Below are 19,100 nucleotides of genomic sequence, written 5' to 3'. Positions count from 1 at the left end.
GAGCAGGGATTAAAGTAGAAAAGCTGGGTGGGGCAGACAAGGCCTATATAAGCCTGGAAGCTGGAAACAGAAAGGGCTACAGAGAAGGTATTCCTTGCAGGGGGCAGTGTGGCTTGGCAATCCCAGAGAAGGGGGAGAGCCAGAGAGAGGCAAAACTTGATGGAAAGAGCAGTAAGGTATGAGGTAAGTGAAACCATAGCTGCCAGTATGAGGGCCCGAGCCAGGCCTGAAGTAGAGGGCAGGCCCAGATCCCCTATCAACTGCTGATGAAATGATGCTGGCAGGGTAGTGAGTGGGAAGACTGCCAGAGCTCATTTGCCCGGAAGGACTTTCATACCCCACAGAGGTGGTTCCTGGAGTGGAAGTGCCAGCAGGGAGAGAGGCTGATGGAGGAGAGACACTGCCAGGGGAGGGTGCAATGTCTGGCCAGAGCTAATCCCCACAATGGCTCTTAGGAGGCCCCACTAATGCAAGTGCACCTGTGACAGAGCTCTATTACGTTCCAGGGTTATAAGGCTAGACTTCATTCAGTTGGCATGGGATGGATCTCCTGTTGATACACTCCCATCTGAAGATGGAATGGGGTAATTGTAGTAGCTGTGTGAATGGGTAATTATATGTGTTTGCTAAACTAACCGTTTTCATTTGAAATAAAGTTTGGTTTGGTTCTAGCATTCAGTGTGCCATCCAGGGTCCTCTGCTAAACTAAACTATCTGTAGCAAGCCTAGAGGCTTGAACTTGAAAGGTAAGTTTGGTTTATTGCATCCTTGCTTTAACAACTTCATATTAATTGGGTACACCTACAATCTAGGCTACACAGGGTAGAAGGAAGAACTTGCCTTTAGCAACATTGTTATGTTAAGTCTTCAAGGGCAGCTAGAGCTTTGCATAGATACCCTTTTGGGAGAAATGTGTCTAAGGCCAAAATCCAAATGAAATGATAGATATTGAGCTATACTCTGCGCAAGTATTTAGAGATGCTTATTGGTTCCTCCCAGTAGACATGACTCACATGGCCTTTGGGTTTAAGGAAGTGATTCTCTAGGAAGAAGGAATACTGGGAAGGCTCTGCAGGGAAATCCCTAAGATCAGCTAACCTTGGTGAACAAGCAAGGATTTTTCCCAGTCCCCACAGTGAGTTCCCCACTGCTCCTGGCCGCTGGGATGAATTCAGGAGCCACACAGACCTCAGGAGGGGAAAGGGAGAGCCAAAGGTTCACAGTATTCGCAAATTTTGTCATTTGCAATTGTGCCAGGAATGCATCACCTGTAAATGGCAAGAGTTTACTGTATTGTTGTCCAGGGTGGTCTACCTGACTGCCCACTCTAAAGACTCTTCTATCTTCAGAGATTACCTGGAAATCTAATTTCTCTCTTCCAAGAGTTCTGTTTGCCCCACATTCTGCCCTCCTACAATACTTGCTCTTCCATTTTCCTGCACCATGGACTCTATGGCCCTATGCCTCTTTCTCCCCCTTTGTGAGGGTCTCTGTATAACCCAACACCCTTTAGCTTCCATGCCATAGGTTCCCTGACTTCCATTTTCTTTGTGTGCCCCTTTCTTCCTCTCCTATATCAGTATTCCCCAATTTCCCCCACTAGGTTTCTGCGTGGCTCCCATTGCTCTCTCCTCTCATACCAGTTTCCCACATTTCCTTCCCTCACCTCCCCCTCCCCCATGCCAGGAGCTATGTGCATTCCCTCCTTCACTCCTGTACACAACATTGTCATCTTTTTGTCTGGGAGAAGTCATTCAAGGTGTCAACATATTAAACTCTGTTAGGAGGATAAACAGAGAGGAGATGTGGTATTCTTCTGAAAAGTGTCAGTGGGTGCCAACCAGTAGAGGTGCTTGAAGCTTTGGCTATGCTGAACAGATGGTAGGGGCTCTGTGTCCTGTTTCCCCCTCCCAAAATCATCAAAGTTCTGGCCATTGATGCCTAGAACGTTCCCTGACATTGTGGAATTGATCTGCTGTGGTGTTGTAAAGTTATTTGTGACAGATGCACAATGCGATCGAAAATAATAATTCTCTGACCAAAAGCAGAAAGACACTTGCAAAAACTCCAAGTTCTTGTGCTTTTTTTTGTTCTTAAACATTTAGTTCTTAAACATTTAAAATAAAAGAGAGAGCATGATCTTTATCACAGTTCCTCATTTAAAAAAGGAACACAAACTATCAGAAAAGACCACATGCAATGTTCATTCCACATATAGCCAAGAGGATAGCTGTAACTGACTTTTCAAAAATTTATAGTTTTAGAGTCAACAGGTTCTGTGCTCTGTACATAGTTAGCAAAATCCTAGATACAGTACTTCTGTAGAAATTTTCATAGGAGGGTATGAAAACACTGTACAATTAGAATGATGAGATGTTCTGTTTTTAAAGGGCCAGCCTTGTATTTAAGCCCTTAAACTTGTTCTTTTAAAATGGGCAAATTGTCCTATCTTTTCCATCTCTTCCCCCTCCCCCCCCCCCCCCCAATCCCCCATCAGTACTGATGTGTCCTGCTACTGGTCAGATCCTGGCCTCTCTCTTCCCCCCCGCCCCATACCTGGAGCATCCTCGCCCCAGTCAACCTTAGTTCCAGCCTGCTGGCTGACACCAGATCCCCCCATCTCTGTGCTGCCCTGTGTGAGTACCAGGCAGGAGGTCCCAGCCATCCCTAGTTGTGGAGCACCAGATAGTCCCACCCACCTGCTGGCCCACCCTATCCCCAGCCCCGTCCTGCTTTGGGGAAGAGGAGCAGCCTGGGTGGGGTGATGGGGGAAGAGTGGGAAGCAGGAGGGGGCCTCAGGGCGAGACATGGGTGGAGGCATGGCCTCCTCTGGCCTGAGATACCATGCTCACCCCCAGCCTGGGTCCTGCCCTGAGGGAGTGCAGGGCGGCTTCATTCCCTAGGCACCCTCCCCTGAAGAGCCACGTCTCTGGCCAGGTTGGCTGAAGCTCCTGGAGTCAGGTTCACAAAGCAGCCTTAGGGTTTAACTCCTTCCTGCCTGTGCTGTAGCTGGGGGACAGGTGGCAGCTGGATTCTGTCAGTGGCCAGCAGCAGCCTGGAGATGAGAGCTGCCTTATGACACTGGGCCAGCAGGAGTGGGGATGGTTAGTTTGAATTAGTGCTGTAGTGTAGACATACCCAGAGAGATTAAGGCAGGGGCAGGCAAGATACGACCCACCAAGCCTTTTACTCCAGCTTACAGCCTGCCCCAGAAGGCTCATGGACCTTTAGGCATAGAGCAGCTCCACACAGCTCAAAGCTGCTGTCTGCTCCACTTGGCTCTCTGCACTGCCAGCTGGTGGGGGAGGAGGGCTCTGTGTGCTGCCCCTACCCCCAGCACAGTCTTTCATCTCCTAATGGCCAGAACCAAAGCATTCCCGTCCCCTGCTCATGGTGCAGAGAGCCACTTAGAACAGCTAGCTGCTTTGAGTGGTCTGGGGCTGGTCCTGCTGGGCTACTGGCTGGGAGCTGCCTAGGTAAGCACCTCCTGGCCAGAGCCTGCCTCTGGCACTCCACCCTCTCCCGCATCCCATCTCCCTGCCCCAGGTCAGCATCTGAAACCCTCTGTACCTTCCTGCCCCAAGGCACAGCTCCCTGTACCTCCTCTGACATTCCTCCCCCAGGTCAGAATCCTCTCTTGCACCCACACCCCCTCCAGGACCTGCAGCCCAATCACCTGTCACAGGTCACAACCCCCTCCTTCACCCAAACTCCCTCTCAGACTCCACACCTTCTCTTGCACCCCAGTTCCCTACCCCGAGTTCCCTTCTGCACCCAACCTCTGCCCCAGACCCCAAACTCCTTCCATAGAAAAGTGCAGTCCTTGACCACTTACCAAAATCTTGGAGTGGCCTCTCCTCAACAATTATTGCCCACTCCCAGACCGAGTGCCTCAAGATCACAAGGAAGTCTGTGACAACTGTGGTAACAGGACCTGGCACTCTAGTGTCCAGTTCTGGGCTTTAATAACTTGGTCTTACTTCCTCCCATATGACTAATTCAAAAAAAGTAAGACTGAAGCAATTCAAACAAGCTAGAGACTTTACAGCTCCTGTAGTCACAGCCCTTTCAGGGTGCAGTTAAATATTAACATGCAGGATAATACTGGGTGACAGAGTCCCAATCTTGGGGGTCATAGGAAAGTGCCATAAGGTTCCAGTCACATTGTCCTTCCCAAATGGGGCAGATGCCTCTGAGTACAGAAGAGGATGAAAATCACTGCTCTATCATATATAAGTACCACTGCTCAGTTACAATGGAATTGCACATTATATGATAGCAGAGCTTCTACCCAGTCTTTATTGCAAGAGTCAGTACAATTTTTCTGGACCATTTCTGCCACAGATTTCAATGATCTTTAACCACAAGAGAGCCTCTTTATGTGGGAAGATAAGATGTTAAATGGTAGTCACCACATAATGCACTGGACTTACCCATATGAATCCACACTAACAATAATACATTTTGTGAGCTCAGCTCCTGGCAGACCTAGTTAATGAGATATGAAGCATTTTATTTTTAACATGGTTGTGTTCTTAGATAAAGCTGTTTAAAAACATAATGATTTCCTGCATCAGTTTTGGAAACAAAATCAGGAATTGTTTTTAATATTTGTCAGACATTTTTCAACATGATTTCTCCTCGTTGTTGTTATGGCGTTGGGCAGCACTTTATTCCACTGCATTCCCAACTAGCTCCATCCCTGTCTTGTTTCCTCCCTGGCTTCCTGCTCAAATGGTTCTGAAGGCTGTGTGCCTTGCTTAATTAAATCATCATTCTTGCTAATTCTTAATAATTTACTCTACCTTTCCAACTGATACATTTATACATATATATTGGAGAGTGAAAAGATAGATGAGATACTCTTACCAAACTTCTTATGGATTATAACTGTGTCTTCATTCCTGTGGTCAATAGGGCAGTTGATCTTATTTATATCTTCAGAAGCTGGGAAATAAAATTTGCTGCATAAGAGAACTTTTCCTCATCGTAGATATTTTGCAAGCAATATACAAAAAGGAGCAGTTCTTCTTTCTAAAAAGAGACCTTCAGCAACCACTTAGAATGTAATGCAAATATTACAGTGCTGAATTTTCCGCGTGCATGTTAAATGCAGAACTGAGGGCTTAGATCCCCAGTTCTGTAGATTCACTAGTGTGAACTCTGTATGGGTATGTCTACACTACAGCGTTAATTTGAGTTAACTTAATTCGAAATAGTTAATTCGAATTAAGCTAATTCAAAATAATGCATCTATACACAAACTATTTTGAAATAGAGTTTTGCTATTTCGAAATAGCGAATCCACACTGAGTGGACCCTGAACCGAAGTTAAGGTTGGCCGGAACCAGTGCTGGCAGGGCATCAGGTTAGGACTTAGTGTGTGGAGCTGCTGCCTGAGGCTAACTGAGCTCCATGCTTAAAGGGACCCTACTGTCAACCCGGATGGACAGTTCTCAGGGTTTCCCACTTGCCTACTTCGATGAGGGACAGCAAAGCAGTCCTGTCTTGGAGTGCCCGCACTCGGGACACCACAGCACTTGGCCACATGGAGCCAGTGGTGCCCCTGGGCATGCCGGTGCATCTCGTGGGGTTGTTGCCATCAGCCCGGCTGCACTTGCTGCAGGCTGCCATTAGGGGGATTCACTGGGGGGCTGTCAGGATCCAGGAGGCCCTGAGGGACAGCATCTACCCCAAGGAGCCCTCAGAGCCTCCCTGGACCTCTCCACTGGGGGCTCATGCCCCATTCATCCCTCACATCCTTCCACTCTACCCCTCCCTAGCCCCCCTTCCTGCTGTCAAATAAAAGACATGTGTTTTTCATAAACACAAACTGTCTTTATTTAACAAAACTGGGAAGGGGGAATGAAACTCTGGGGAAGGGAGACAGGAGGAGAGAGGGTGGGAGAGGGGAGGGGGGAAACCTGGAAGGGGGAAGCAAGGAGAGGAAGGGGGAGGAGGTCTCTTCGGGCCACATGTCTCCCAACACAGTGGCTGCGGGGGCCTCGGCATCCCTCGGAGGATGGGGAGGAGGGAGTGGAGGTTGAGGTGGGGGGGTGGAGATTGAGGGGGGGAGCAGGAGTAGGTGAGGGGGCAGCAGGTGCTGGGGAGGCACGGGGCAGCATGCTCTGGAGCAGGGCCTGCAGGTGTGAGCACATGGCACAGTCCAGGGCAAGCTGCTTCCGGGGGAGCTGCAGGTCCTCTTGCACCCAGGCCTGGATGGTGCGGTGCAAGGCTCGCAGGGCACCAGGTGCTGGTCCTGGTATCCCTGTCGTGTGCTGGTGGTCTGGAGGAGCCCTTGGGTGCGGGACCATGTCCCAGGCAGGGTGGTGCGCCCTGCACGTGCAGCTGGTGCGGCTGTGGAGAAAGAAGGGGAATGGTCAGTTCTCCCTGGGGACACAGTGGATGATGCCCAGCGCCCCCTGCGAGGTGAGGACAACCATGCCCTGCATCGTCAGAGCCGACATGCTTGCACAGAGGCCATGGTCGGGATGTCTGGCTCTCCTCGGGAGTGGGAGCTGCCCCAAGGCTGCACCCATGCTCCTGTGCCGTGTATAGTGTGGCCGAGGTGGGGGGAGATGTCCCCTGCCTCTGTGTAGAGGGGGGCATGTGGAGGGAAGGTATCCTGCTGGGTCCCACCCCAGGGTCAGGAGCATGTCAGGTCTCATCACACACACGTGTGGCTATCGGGCCACAGCCCCTGTGTGGCATGCAGCTGGAGCCACCTTCCCAAGGGTGGCACGGCACGTGCCTGCAAATGCACAGGTGGCTGCATGATCCATAGGAGGCATGGCCCATGCGCACAGTCCCTGGTCTCCCTCTCTGCTCTCTGCCCCCCTCCCCCGGGTAGGGGACAGTGATGGCACTTACCTGGTGTGGCCTCCCCTGATGACCCTGCTGACTCCAGTGCCAGGACAGCTCGGGAATCCCACTGGCATGGCACCCTCTGTGCTGGCCCTTCTGCCGCTCCTAGGTCAGGGCCCTCTGGTCTTGGCTCGCTGCCCCCTGGGGTGGCGCGGAACGTCCCGGCCCCCAGGATGCGGTTGAGGGCAGGGAAGTAGGGGCAGGTGTCCGCCCCTGCTGCAGCACCGCCCCTGGTGGCCCTGGCAACCCCCTGCCATAACTCTTTAATTTCAGGCTCACCTGCTCCTAGGTGCACCTAGGAGCCTTTCTGGGCCCTGGTGGCTGCTAAGTGGCCATAGACGGCTGGGTTCCTTCTCCTGTTGTGCAGATCATGGACATTGGGGCCTCCCCCGAAACCTCTGAGGTCCACGATCTCTGCACCAGTCCAGGTGGGCACACACTGTCTACAGCCTCTGACTGGTCCCTGGGTGCTGAGGGACTCGGTTGGGGACGGCTGGCTGGCACTGGCTGCCTGACTCATCCTGGGGCCACTAGGTCAGGGGCAGAGACTGCTGGCAGGCCTGGCTCTGGCACGTGCCGTCTGGCCAGAGTCTACCCGTTTAAGGGCTCCGGGGCTGGGGGAGAGGAGAGGAGTTTTCCTGGTTTGGCCCAGAGAGGCCACCAGGGGAAACTGGGAAGGGCTGGAGGCCCCCTAATTCGAATTAAGTGTCTACACAGCACTTATTTCGAATTAGCTATTTCGAATTTGGCGTTACTCCTTGTAGAATGAGGTTTACCAAATTCAAAATAAGCGCCCTGCTATTTCGAATTAAATTCGAAATAGCTGTTTGCATGTATAGACGCTATTGAAGTTAATTCGAAATAATGGCTGTTATTTTGAATTAACTGCAGTGTAGACATACCCTATGGAGTCCCACAAATTTCACTTCCTGTGGGTAAAGTCTGAACTAGTGTTTCAGTTTGCAGGAACAGGGCCTACTTACAACTTTCACTACTGTCTTCCCATTAACTTTTTTGGGAGTCAGATCAGGCCTTCAGTACACAAAATGGCATCAATTTTTTCTGACTGTACTAAACACTTTTGTAGCATATTCAAATATAATTTGAAATATCCGGTGTTTGCAGCTTGTCTGCAATAGGAAATTAGGTTGGCTCAGGGGTGTGAAAATGTGTCATATAGTTAAACTTAGAGCTGTCTATGTGGAAGCTTAGATAAGTTGATGGAGCAAGTTTATTGTTAACCTAGCTATTGCCTCTCAGGGAGTTGGATTGCCTATACTGATGGAAACATGGAATCCAATTATTTCAAAACCACCTTGGAGAGCATCTAATTATTTAAACACCGTCGTCTTTGTTGGTCCATATTCTCTTACTGTAAATCTTTTTTGTATGTGGGGGAGGAGAGATGCTGTCCAATGTCCCTTTTGAATATATCCGTAGTTAGGTATCTTTTTGTAATTACTGGGTTCTGCCAAAATGTAATATTGGTTTAAAATGATCAACTTGATTCAAGATTTTATTTCCTCTTATTGCAATGGCCTTTTGCCTGAACACTGTTGTGATATTTCCTTAATACCAGAAATGCCTATTGTCTGAACATGGCAATTGGGTATAATAGATCTCTTTAATCAAATAGAAGAGGTAGGAACCTGTTTGTAAATCACATGGGAACAGGTTCTGCTATTTATTAATATTATTCAGAGGTTTTATTCAAACAAAATATTTCTTTGATATTTATTGGATTTCTTATGAATTAGTCAGTACAAATATAACCTTGAATATTTATTATTTATAATTCTCTATTTGTGATGTGCAAGGGCTCACCTAAGTCACATTGTGTTTTTTCCTCTCCCTGTTGGGAAGATAGCTAACGTCCTTTTCAGTGTGTATCATTGTGTAGGCACAGCTGCATGAGTTCTGCAAATATTCTTGCAAACAAAACCCATAATTCATAACTAGGCATCTTTTACAAATGTCCACAGACTTGTCCTCAAAGAAACCCATATCTTGCAGTGTAAGTTCCCTTGGACTTTTGGGAGGTTGATTCTGCACAGAACAACTATCTTCCTGATTTCTTTTCCTCTGTCCTTCATCCACCCACTGAAACTGCAGAGCTACGGCGGGGGAAGCCTTCATGATACTTTCTACTGGGGACAAAGTGTGAATTGTTCCAGCCCCTTAGTAACCTTCCAGAGTCCATTTTGAAAAGATTGAACAGCCCTCTTGACTAGTTTGTTTGTGGATGGGTAGTGGGGAGCAAAGGTTTTGATCCCCTTACCGTTCAAAAAAAGCCTGGAATTCCTCAACAGTAAAGACAATGGCAGTGTTTTAGACGATGCTTAGTCTTAGTTCATGTGTGCTAAACAAGAAACAAAGTCCCTCCATAGTTACTGAGACAGCTACTCAGACCAGAATGACTTCCATCCATTAGACTGTGGAACAGTATTATTGTTGTATAATCTGATTCAACACCTTCTTGGCCATTTCCATGGTAAGAAAATTGCCTGTTGTCACAGATTTATCAACTACTGCTTTGTGGCACAGCCCACTACTGCATTTTCTCTCTCTCTCTCTCTCTAACTGGGCTTGGACACGAGATGCAACTTCTGGTCAAAGTTTTCTCTCACTTTTCAGAATTGGAGCATCTGTGATTGCTTTAACCTTCTCTTCTAGTGGTTGCAGTCCTTTTTCTGAAATACCATGTCCTGAATAAACACTTTCGTTGAACACAAACACATTTTGAATGCTTGAGTCACAATCCTTTAACCTTTGTCGAGCTTCATCTGGGTTCCAAAGAACTACTTTGTCTCCTGTTGCAAAAACATTATCTAAGTATACCACAACCTGGCACAATTCAGCCAATAACCCTTTTCTGACCCTTTGGAAGACAGTACATGCACTGAGCATGCAGTCCCTCCACCCCACATCCAGCTCTGAGAGCCACCTGGAGACTTTTAAATATTTGAAATCACCTGGTGGTGGGTGGGCCAGAGGATGCATCAGGGCAGGCGGAGTATGCAGGAGCATCAGGTGGGTCTGGGGTAAAGATCTGTCCCTGAACTTTCCTGTAACTGGGCCCCCAGGTCAGGAATATTTCTGGAGCCTGGGCAGCAAGGGCATATGTGATGGATAGGAAGAGTGCTGGCCAGCAGTTGGTGACTAAAGAATTAAACTCAGGTAGCTAAGGGTGTTGGCAGGGACCCAGAAGAACCAATGGAATACAGTGCTGAAATCTGAATTGTATATAGATGCCTTGCTGCTCTTCCTTTGTATGAGTTCTAAGTTAGGGTCTGGAGGGAACAATATGCAATAATCAGGACTACCATGCCTCCAAGGAATTTGGGGCATGGAAGTTGACTGGACCGTGAAGGTATCATGAGTAAATAAGGGGAAAATGTATATTTAGTCACAACCAGGGTATTTTTCTTTGTTCTGGTTGTTGGGTTAAACTTCTCTCTGTGAATTCCATGTGCCTTCCCTTCCCCACGTGCCTTATTGAAGCTACAGCCCAAAGAGATTGTTTCTGTGTGTTTTGATCTGTTCTTTTCTAGTTGCTCTCTAACACTTAACAACCAAGTATGCTTTATCAAGTCTATTTTTGTTTTGTTAATAAAAGACCCCTTTTTAAGGCCATGATTTGATTCTTATGCCCTGGAAGGTAACAGGAGGGCTATATGTGTATCTGCCTCGCCTGGGAGATCAGCTATCAAAGACAGTTTGTTTTCTGTGTGTTCTTTTGTTCCTTTTTCAAGTTCTGTTTTGGCAGAAGAGCTTGGGAAACCCCAGGGAAGGAATCTTCCTTCCTGATTTTTTTTTCAGGGTTCCTTAAAAAAATCACTTGATGGTGGCAGCCTACCTTCCCGAGTTAGTACATCTGTGACTGTGGAGTGTTTTTTGTAAGCAGAGCCTATAAGGGCAAGGTATTAAGGTCTTTTGTGGGCCTCCACCTTTTGCAGAGCGCACTTTGTGTAGCTTTTTCCACCATTTGGCCCCGTCTAAATGGGGACAAATGGCAGCAAAGCCTCCTCTTTCAGTGGAGCCCTTGTGCCTCATGAAACAAGGTATACAGGGCTCCCTGAAAGAGTGCATTTGCTCTTCCGCAAAAAAACGTGGAAGAGCAAACGCGTTCCTTGGATGCAGTGGGGGTTTTGCGGGATACCTCTGGTATCCCGCAAAAATCCCATAGTCTAGACGTAGCTTCTGAGTGCTAGAGTTTAACCCTTTAGTCACCAAGTGCTGGCCAGCACTCCTTTTATCCATCATAGCCCATATAACTCTCCACCCCTGTTAATAAGACAGACAGAGAGTCCCACACCAGAATATCCCATTGTTAAGTGGTTAGAGTATTTCCTGGGAGACCCTTGTTCATATCCTCTTTTTCCCCTCAGGCGGGGGGGGGAGGGGGGAGAAATGAACCTGTGTCTTCTACATCCAGGGTGAGTGCTCCAATCCCTGGGCTAAAGTGATAATGTAGGCACTGCCTTCTCTTGTCTTTTTGTGTGTGTTGAGACTAACAGTTCTTGCAGTCACAGCCCTTTCAGGGTGCAGGTAAATATAAACATGCTTATTAATGCTGTGTGACAGAGTCCAAACCTTAGGTGTCAAAGCCAAGTGTCAGAAGGTTCCAACCACCTGGTCCTTCCCATTTTGCTAAACAGGGGAGTTAAGTCTGAGTACAGAAGAAGTAAAGCACCACTGCTATATTCCATGTAAGTATGACTGCTCTGTTACCCTGGAGTGGCACATTATCTGAAAGCAGGGTTTCTACCAGTTGCCATTGCAAAAGCCCCAGCAGTTTTTCTGGAGTCCTGTTGCCACAGGTTTAAGTTCTCTCTAAACAGAAGAGTGTCTCTTTATGTGGGGAGGTCAAATGTTAAATGGTATATTTTCCACATAGTGCGTGTGGACTCACTCTTATAAATCCTCACTAACATTAAGAGAATTGTGAGCTTGGCTCATGGCAGGCAATAAAACTGATACTCACTAGACTAGATATGAAGGATTTCAAATATGTTTAATGTGCTCCTGTTCTAAGATTAAATCCATTTTTCAAATCAATGTTTTCCTGAAGCAATTTCAAAACAAATTCCATATTATTTGTATATAATATTTGTCAGACATTTTCAACATGATTTCTCCTGCTTGTTCTTATGGCTTTGGGTAGCATCCCATTGCATTGCATTCACACCTAGATCCATCCCTGTCCTATTTCCTTCCTTGTTTACTGATTAAATGGTTCTTCATCTCTTGTCTAATTACACCATCATTAGTGCTAATTCTAACCATTCACTTATTCCTTTCCACTTCATATATATGAAAGTAAAGAAAGATGAAATACTCACAGATTTACGAAGCTTTTCATGGATGATAACTGTGTCTTTGTTTCTGTGATCAATAAGATGATCAAACTTCTTTACACCCTCAGAAGCTATGAAACTTTGAGTTTCCTGTGTGAGGTAAGTTCTGCCTCGTCTTAAGATATTTTGCAAGCATTATAGCAGGAAATGAAAAATCGTTAAAATAGATCTTCATTAATCAAAGTCCATTTAATTCTAACATTTTGAGAGTGCAGAACTGATTTATCAGGACTTCAGTATCACAGATTCATTCGTGCAGGATCTGCACTTATCCCATTGTCAGCATTGTACATTGTCACAGGAGTCTAATCTAATACATGTTTTTGAAGTATTAACACCAATGACACACTCCAACTCCCTTTGAGGTCTTTCCATTAACTTAGCTGGGAATTGGACCAGGCCTTGGGTATCATGAACAAAATTGTGTCCATGAAGCAATGACTAAGAAAAATTCAAGTACAGTCAAAAATAGTGTATTCAAAAAATAACACGAAGTATTTGGCATTTGCATTTAAAAAGATATTCTACTCTGCAAAATATCAGCATGGTGCTCCATGTTTATGGCCTCTCAATGATTTCCATATCAAATCTGCTGAGTTCACAAATAAAATGAGGATTCCCATGTCACCTTAAAGACTAAGGGTATGTCTACACTACCACCCTAGTTCGAACTAGGGTGGTTAATGTAGGCAACCAGAGTTGCAAATGAAGCTCTGGATTTGAATTTCCCGGGTTTCATTTGCATCTCGCCGGGCACCGCCATTTTTAAATGTCTGCTAGTGCGGACTCTGTGCCCACGGCTACACGTGGCACGGACTAGGTAGTTCAGACTAGGCTTCCTATTCCGAACTACCATTACTCCTCGTGAGTAGTCCGAACTACCTAGTCCAACTAGTCTGAACTACCTAGTCCGTGCCGTGTGTAGCCGCGGGCACGGAGTCCGCACTAGCGGACATTTAAAAATGGTGGCGCCCGGCGAGATGCAAATGAAGCCCGGGATTTGAATTTCCCGGGCTTCATTTGCAACGCCGGTTGCCTACATTACCACCCTAGTTCGAACTAGGTTGGTAGTGTAGACATACCCTTCAGATTTATTTGGGCGTAAGTTTTCATGGGTAAAACCCATTTTTCTCAGACTCTTTGTTGTTTCTGCAGATACAGACAACATGAATACCCCTCTGAGACTTTAAATAAAGCGACGATTTCTTAATTACTGGACCTAAAAACTCTATAGTAAGAGTCAATCTGAGTTCTCCCCATTTCACACACACACTGGTGATAATGATGGTGCAGACCAAATTAAACTCTCAGGAGCAGCCTTGCAAACGCATTGGCGTCAGTGAGGCTGCAAAGGTATAATTGTCTGAGACATAATAAACAAGTGTCATAACAAAGCACAAGGTGGAATAGAATCTGAAGTCAGTCCCACCAACAGGGGTCAATGGCCCTGGAGTCTAAGGGGTTCAAAAGGGCCCGGGGCGCCTGGCTGCTGCCCCCACTATTACAGAAATGGCAGTGGCTGGAGCCCCAGATCTTTTAAATCACCACCAGAGCACAGCGCAGTGCACTCCAGGCAGCTCTAAGGGCTAGCAAGGGGTCATTGTGTCGCACTCTGGGCAGCCCCCAGCACTGTCCCTTCTGCCCTGTCAGCCTCACCTCTCCAAAGCTCTCTCTGCCCTTTTGGTTCTGTGGGGTTGGTGGCCAGAGAAAGAAGGGGATAAAAAGAAATAACATAACAAAAGACCATTCATTTTATTTCTATTTCCAAAGCTAGATGATATGACTGAACATGCACCGGGAACAGATCCATTGAACACGGTTGTCCTCGTTTTAGCCTATTTTCTGGCATTGAACTGCACTTTTATTGATTGCCTCTCCAGAATGACTGGTGCACTCTGGAACCATGCAACAATAGTTATTAACATTTATGAGTGAACACAACATTCATCTAATGTCTCCCTGAAGATTGTTGTAAAAATCCAATAACTTTTGCTTATTACCATTTGGTCTTTCCCTTCTTTTTAGTCAAGCAAACCGTGACCTTTATGATCATGAAGAAAAATAATGGTGAAATAAGTTTCTAAAAAATAAGTTTGTGCATACTTGTTAGAAGCTGGCAAGTAAATTTGCTGATGCTTCCCTTTAGACTGAGCATGTTTCATCTTCACATGGGCTGTGTCTAGACTGCAGAGTTTTTTCGAAAAAAGTAGCCTTTTTTCAAAAAAACTTCACCTGCGTCTAGACCAAAGCCGCGTTCTTTCGAAATTAAATCGAAAAAACACGGCTTTTCTTTCGACGGCGCTACTCCTCATTTCACGAGGAAGAATGCCTTTTTTCAAAAGTGCTCTTTTGAAAAAGGCGTTCTTGAATGCAAACAGGGCTTTTTCGAAAGAGAGCATCCAGACTGCCTGGGTGCTCTCTTTCGAAAAAGCGGCTTGCTTTTTCGAAAGTACTGCTTGCAGTCTAGATGTTCTTTTTCAAAAGAGGCTTTTTCGAAAGTATCTTTCGAAAAAGCCTCTTTCGAAAGAGGCTTGCAGTCTAGACGTAGCCAGAGTGACTAAGCATGGGCCCAGAGTTTGAAGAAGCATTTGCCTGTGACTGTCTTCCACCTGCTGGGGTCAGGGAGCAGGACTGTTGGGAGATTGCATCTCTTATGCTATCCAGTTCCTCCTGCTGCACTGTGTGGAGGGGAAGGAAGGGGGAAGCTAGACTCGAAAGCAAAGGAGTGCTGACAAAAAGATGGACAGGAGCCAGGCGTGGAGATGAGCAGAAGGGGGAGAGTCAGAGTGGCTGGGGGGCTGAGATCAGAGGTGAGGGGACAAAGTCCAAAGTGAAAGTTTTATAAACAAAGGGCAGAGCACATTCTCCTTCAGAATAGAACCCAGGATTTCTAAATCTTAACATTGCTCTTTTTCCAGCCAATATTTGTGAAACTCACTAAAAGTGTGGCTCATCCTCCTCTAGTAGCTGCTCCATAGAGTATCACAGCCTCCGAATGCAGCGGTTCCCAACCGCCAGTCCCCAGCAGGCTGGGAACTCCTGCCTGCCAGGCTGCGGCACACTGCCAGGCCACACCCCCAGCTGCTAATGAACCCTGCCCACTTGGGTTCCCCACGCTGCAGCAAGGTGAGTAGCCTGGCGGGCAACCGGATGTGCTATGGCTGGAGTCAGGCCGTGGCCCTGGTTCCAGCACCGGTAGACACCCAGCAGGCAGGGCTGTGTGACGGGCAATTGCAGCACTCATCTGGGGCAGAAGCTGGGCTCCACGTGGCAGTTGGCCCTGGCCGAGTGCAGCAGCTGTGCTCAGCGGGGGCCCAGCTGCCACGGCACTCAGCTGGGGCTAAGCGCCATGTTGAATCCAGCTGCTGCAGTGCTCAGAAAAGGAGGAGGAAGGGACGGACATGGGGGGCTCTGGAGGTGGTGCTAGTAGGTGCATCAGGTTTGTATAATTTTTGGTGGTGCCCAAAATGGATCTAGTCTCCCCATTCTCTGCCCGCCCACCTGCCCTGTAAGCTGATATATATTTTATTAAATAATGTAAAAATGGACTGGAAACAGTAAGCGTTTAAGTTTCCCTTTATTGCACAATATCACTATCATAAGAAATTAACTAAGAATATCAATGTTATGAATACTCTTTTGAATATGGAAACAACCAAGCACTCTTTGATCAATAACCCTCAAGAGCAGATACTTTCTAAAATTAAAACAAACATAGCCCCTTCTTTTGCAATGCTCTTCAGGAGGCAGCAAACACTTTTTGTCGTTGTTTGGTTCTAGAAATGAAGTCATCCAGGAGACTTGCAATGTCCAATTCAGAGGTAGAGTTCTTATGAACGTGCAGAAATGCCAAGTGATTTAGAAGTTCTTGGCCCATTGTCGTTCGCAAATAATTTTTCAGTTGGCACAAGCAACTGAATGATCGCTCAGCGGTGCAGGTTGTAGTCAGAATTGTGTAGAATAATTTCAGGAGAATTGTAACTTCTGACATGTCACTTAAGTCTTTTTGTTTTAGAAATTGCTTCACTTCGCTCACCGAATTAAGCTGGCAATTTCTCGATCTGCAAATATCACTCAACATTTCTAAATGAAGAAATAGCTTCTCCATGTTAATGTCACCATGGAAAGCTTCACTTATTGGGACAATGTCCTGTTTCGAGCCATTTGCTGCCTCAGTTATAAGCTTCTCCAATTTTATTGTGAATGTAAAGCTTTCTGTTGAAAACCTCTGTTCAATGGCAACTTTGCAAGCATCAATAATCCCAACATATATTTGATGAAAATACTCTTTGGGGTCACTGAAGGTGTGAGGAAGGCTTCCATGGTCGAGCCATCTCAGTGGCTTGTGTTTTCTTGGGAGTGTAGGATCATCTAAAAGATTTCTTGCCTTCTCTACTGTTGTTTCCCAGAATTGATTTTATGATGAGTCAGTGCACATCCTACTCAGCACCTCTTGCAATAGGCCAACTTTCTTCATAATGCTTGCCAATGACATGTTTGGGTCTTGAATTTTTGCATTAGCTTCTTCTATAGGACCCACAGCTTTCACAAGAACTGTTAGTGTAAAGTACGTTGAAAAAGATTGAAGTTGCTTCGAGAATCTACTACATTTTAAGCCAAATTCATCGGAAGAGTAACTAAGTTCATTTTAAACAGTTGATTCTAACCAACAACCACAGGACATACCACACTAATACCAACCCTGGTACCTTCCCTTGCAACAAACCCCGTTGCCAGCTTTGTCCACATATTCACTCTGCTGATACCATTATTGGACCTAACCAAGTGAGTTATAAGATCAAGAATACATGTTCCTGCGCATCCAGAAACATCATTTATGCTATCATGTGCCGAAAGTGTCCGTCTGCTTTGTACATTGGACAAACGTCTCAGACACTTCGCCAAAGGATCAATGCCCACAAAACAGATATTAGACAGGATCACAAAGAAAAAACAGTTTCTTGCCATTTCAACCAGAAAGGACACTGTCTCAACGACTTAATTACATGCATCCTGCTTCAAAAGCATCTCAAATCTGCACTCGAAAGGGAATCCTCTGAACTGTCATTCATGCTAAAATTCGACACTCTACATGTCGGTCTCAACAAAGACCCCAACTACCTTACCCATTACAAAGATAGCTTCCCCAATTATCACCTCTAATACCATTAGCTCACAGACTTTTACCTTCACCCTCCCCCCGCATCCCGCTTCTGTTCTGAAATGTGATTTGTCCTTTTCATATGTGTTCACTTTTTTTTTTTTTAAATTGTATCCTTTGGTATATATGGTTGTGACTATTTTCTTCCACTATTTGATCTGAGGAAGTGGGTCTGGCCCACGAAAGCTCATCATCTAATAAACCATCTTGTTAGTCTTTAAAGTGCTACATAGTCCTGTATTTTGTTTCAGCTACACCAGACTAACACAGCTGTATTTCTATCACTAAGTTCATCTAGGCCGTTCATCCTGGCCTTGTAGTTGTGGAGCAGTGATTTTAATGCTACTGATCCTTAGTGTCCTTGTTGGGCACAAGGGTCATAAAGAAGATTCCCCTTCACGCTGAAACTCTCTGAATGCTGCCATACGTTTTGGTGACTCCCTGAAGGCATTGGTGAGATCTTTCACCATCAAAAACATATGAGGACATTCTTGAATATTATGCAGAGCATCATGTGTGGCAAGGTTAGGGGAATGTGCAGCACAGAGCACAAATTTCATTCTCGGCTCTTGATCCATCACTCTGGCTTGGACCCCAGTAAATTTGCCAGACTCATTACTGGCTCCGTCGTAACACTGCCCCTGGCAATCAGAAAAGGGCAAATCACGCCTGAGAAGTGTATCTTCCACAATTTCAAAAAGAGAAGCAGCATCCGTTGCGTCAGTTTGGTAAAACCCAATAAACTCCTCACAAATCTCCCAGTCGTCACTAGAAAAGAATCTTAAAGAAAAACTTACTTGTTCTTTTCTTGACAAATCGGTCGTCTCATCCATTACAATGGCATAAAACTTAGAAGCCTTTATCTTTTGCACAATTTTTCTTAGTGCCATCATTGCCATAATTTCAATTATTTCGTTAACCTCATGTGACAGCCACTTGTATTTTGTGCGATTAAGTCACTTTCTCAGTTCCTCAGAATCTGTACTGTGTAGCAACAAGAGCTGCATCAAATTTAAATCACTCTCATTATGTTCACGTAATTCTATTCCTTGTTGAGCTAGGTACTGAACACTGGTAAAAATGTTGTGCAGTGCAATCCTAGCTGATTGTGATCCTTTTCTGTAACTGGCCAACATTAGTGCAGAAACATTTACCTGTGATTTTAGAGCAGCATACTTCATTACTGCTTCCTTGTGACAGGAGGATTTTTCGTGTGATGTAAGACCATTCAATGCCTGTCTCCAGTCTTGAAATCCAGACAAAATAAATATTGGTTCAGCCTTCATAAAAAATATTAAGATCTTCTTTTCAGAACAGTTTTTGCAGACTGAGCTAAAAGCTTTGTTTAATTTGGTATTGTATTCTAACCACTTAAATCTTGATAGCTAAGACTGCTGAAAATTCCTTTTCTTATCTTAGGGTATGTCTACACTACCCCGCTAGTTCGAACTAGCGGGGTAATGTAGGCATACCGCACTTGCAAATGAAGCCCGGGATTTGAATTTCCCGGGCTTCATTTGCATAAACTGGGCGCCACCATTTTTAAATCGCTGCTCGTTCGAACCCTGTGCCGCGCGGCTACACGCGGCACGAACTAGGTAGTTCGGACTAGGTTTCCTAGTCCGAACTACCGTTACTCCTCGTGAAATGAGGAGTAACGGTAGTTCGGACTAGGAAGCCTAGTCCGAACTACCTAGTTCGTGCCGCGTGTAGCCGCG

The 19,100-nt window shown here is 46.0% G+C and overlaps 1 protein-coding gene across 2 annotated transcripts in view; it reads right to left on the bottom strand.

The window, feature by feature from the left end:
• LOC102460859 (C-C chemokine receptor type 5-like) overlaps positions 1–12,264 on the bottom strand; it is a 32,047-nt gene extending 19,783 nt beyond the window's left edge. The window contains exons 1-2 of one of the 2 annotated variants that reach the window (XM_075921898.1): positions 12,207–12,264; positions 4,870–4,947 (exon numbers count right to left, since the gene is read on the bottom strand). The gene's annotated coding sequence lies outside the window, so the exon portion shown is untranslated. Of the gene's footprint in view, positions 1–3,835; positions 4,333–4,869; positions 4,948–12,206 lie in introns of those variants that run through there. The other variant, XM_014578610.3, reaches the window with a different exon arrangement.
• Between the last annotated feature and the right edge of the window lie 6,836 nt (positions 12,265–19,100).

This window comes from Pelodiscus sinensis, chromosome 2 (genome assembly GCF_049634645.1).
Source record: "Pelodiscus sinensis isolate JC-2024 chromosome 2, ASM4963464v1, whole genome shotgun sequence".
Lineage (NCBI taxonomy): Eukaryota > Metazoa > Chordata > Testudines > Trionychidae > Pelodiscus > Pelodiscus sinensis.
This window is presented reverse-complemented; position numbering and strand designations above follow the sequence as displayed.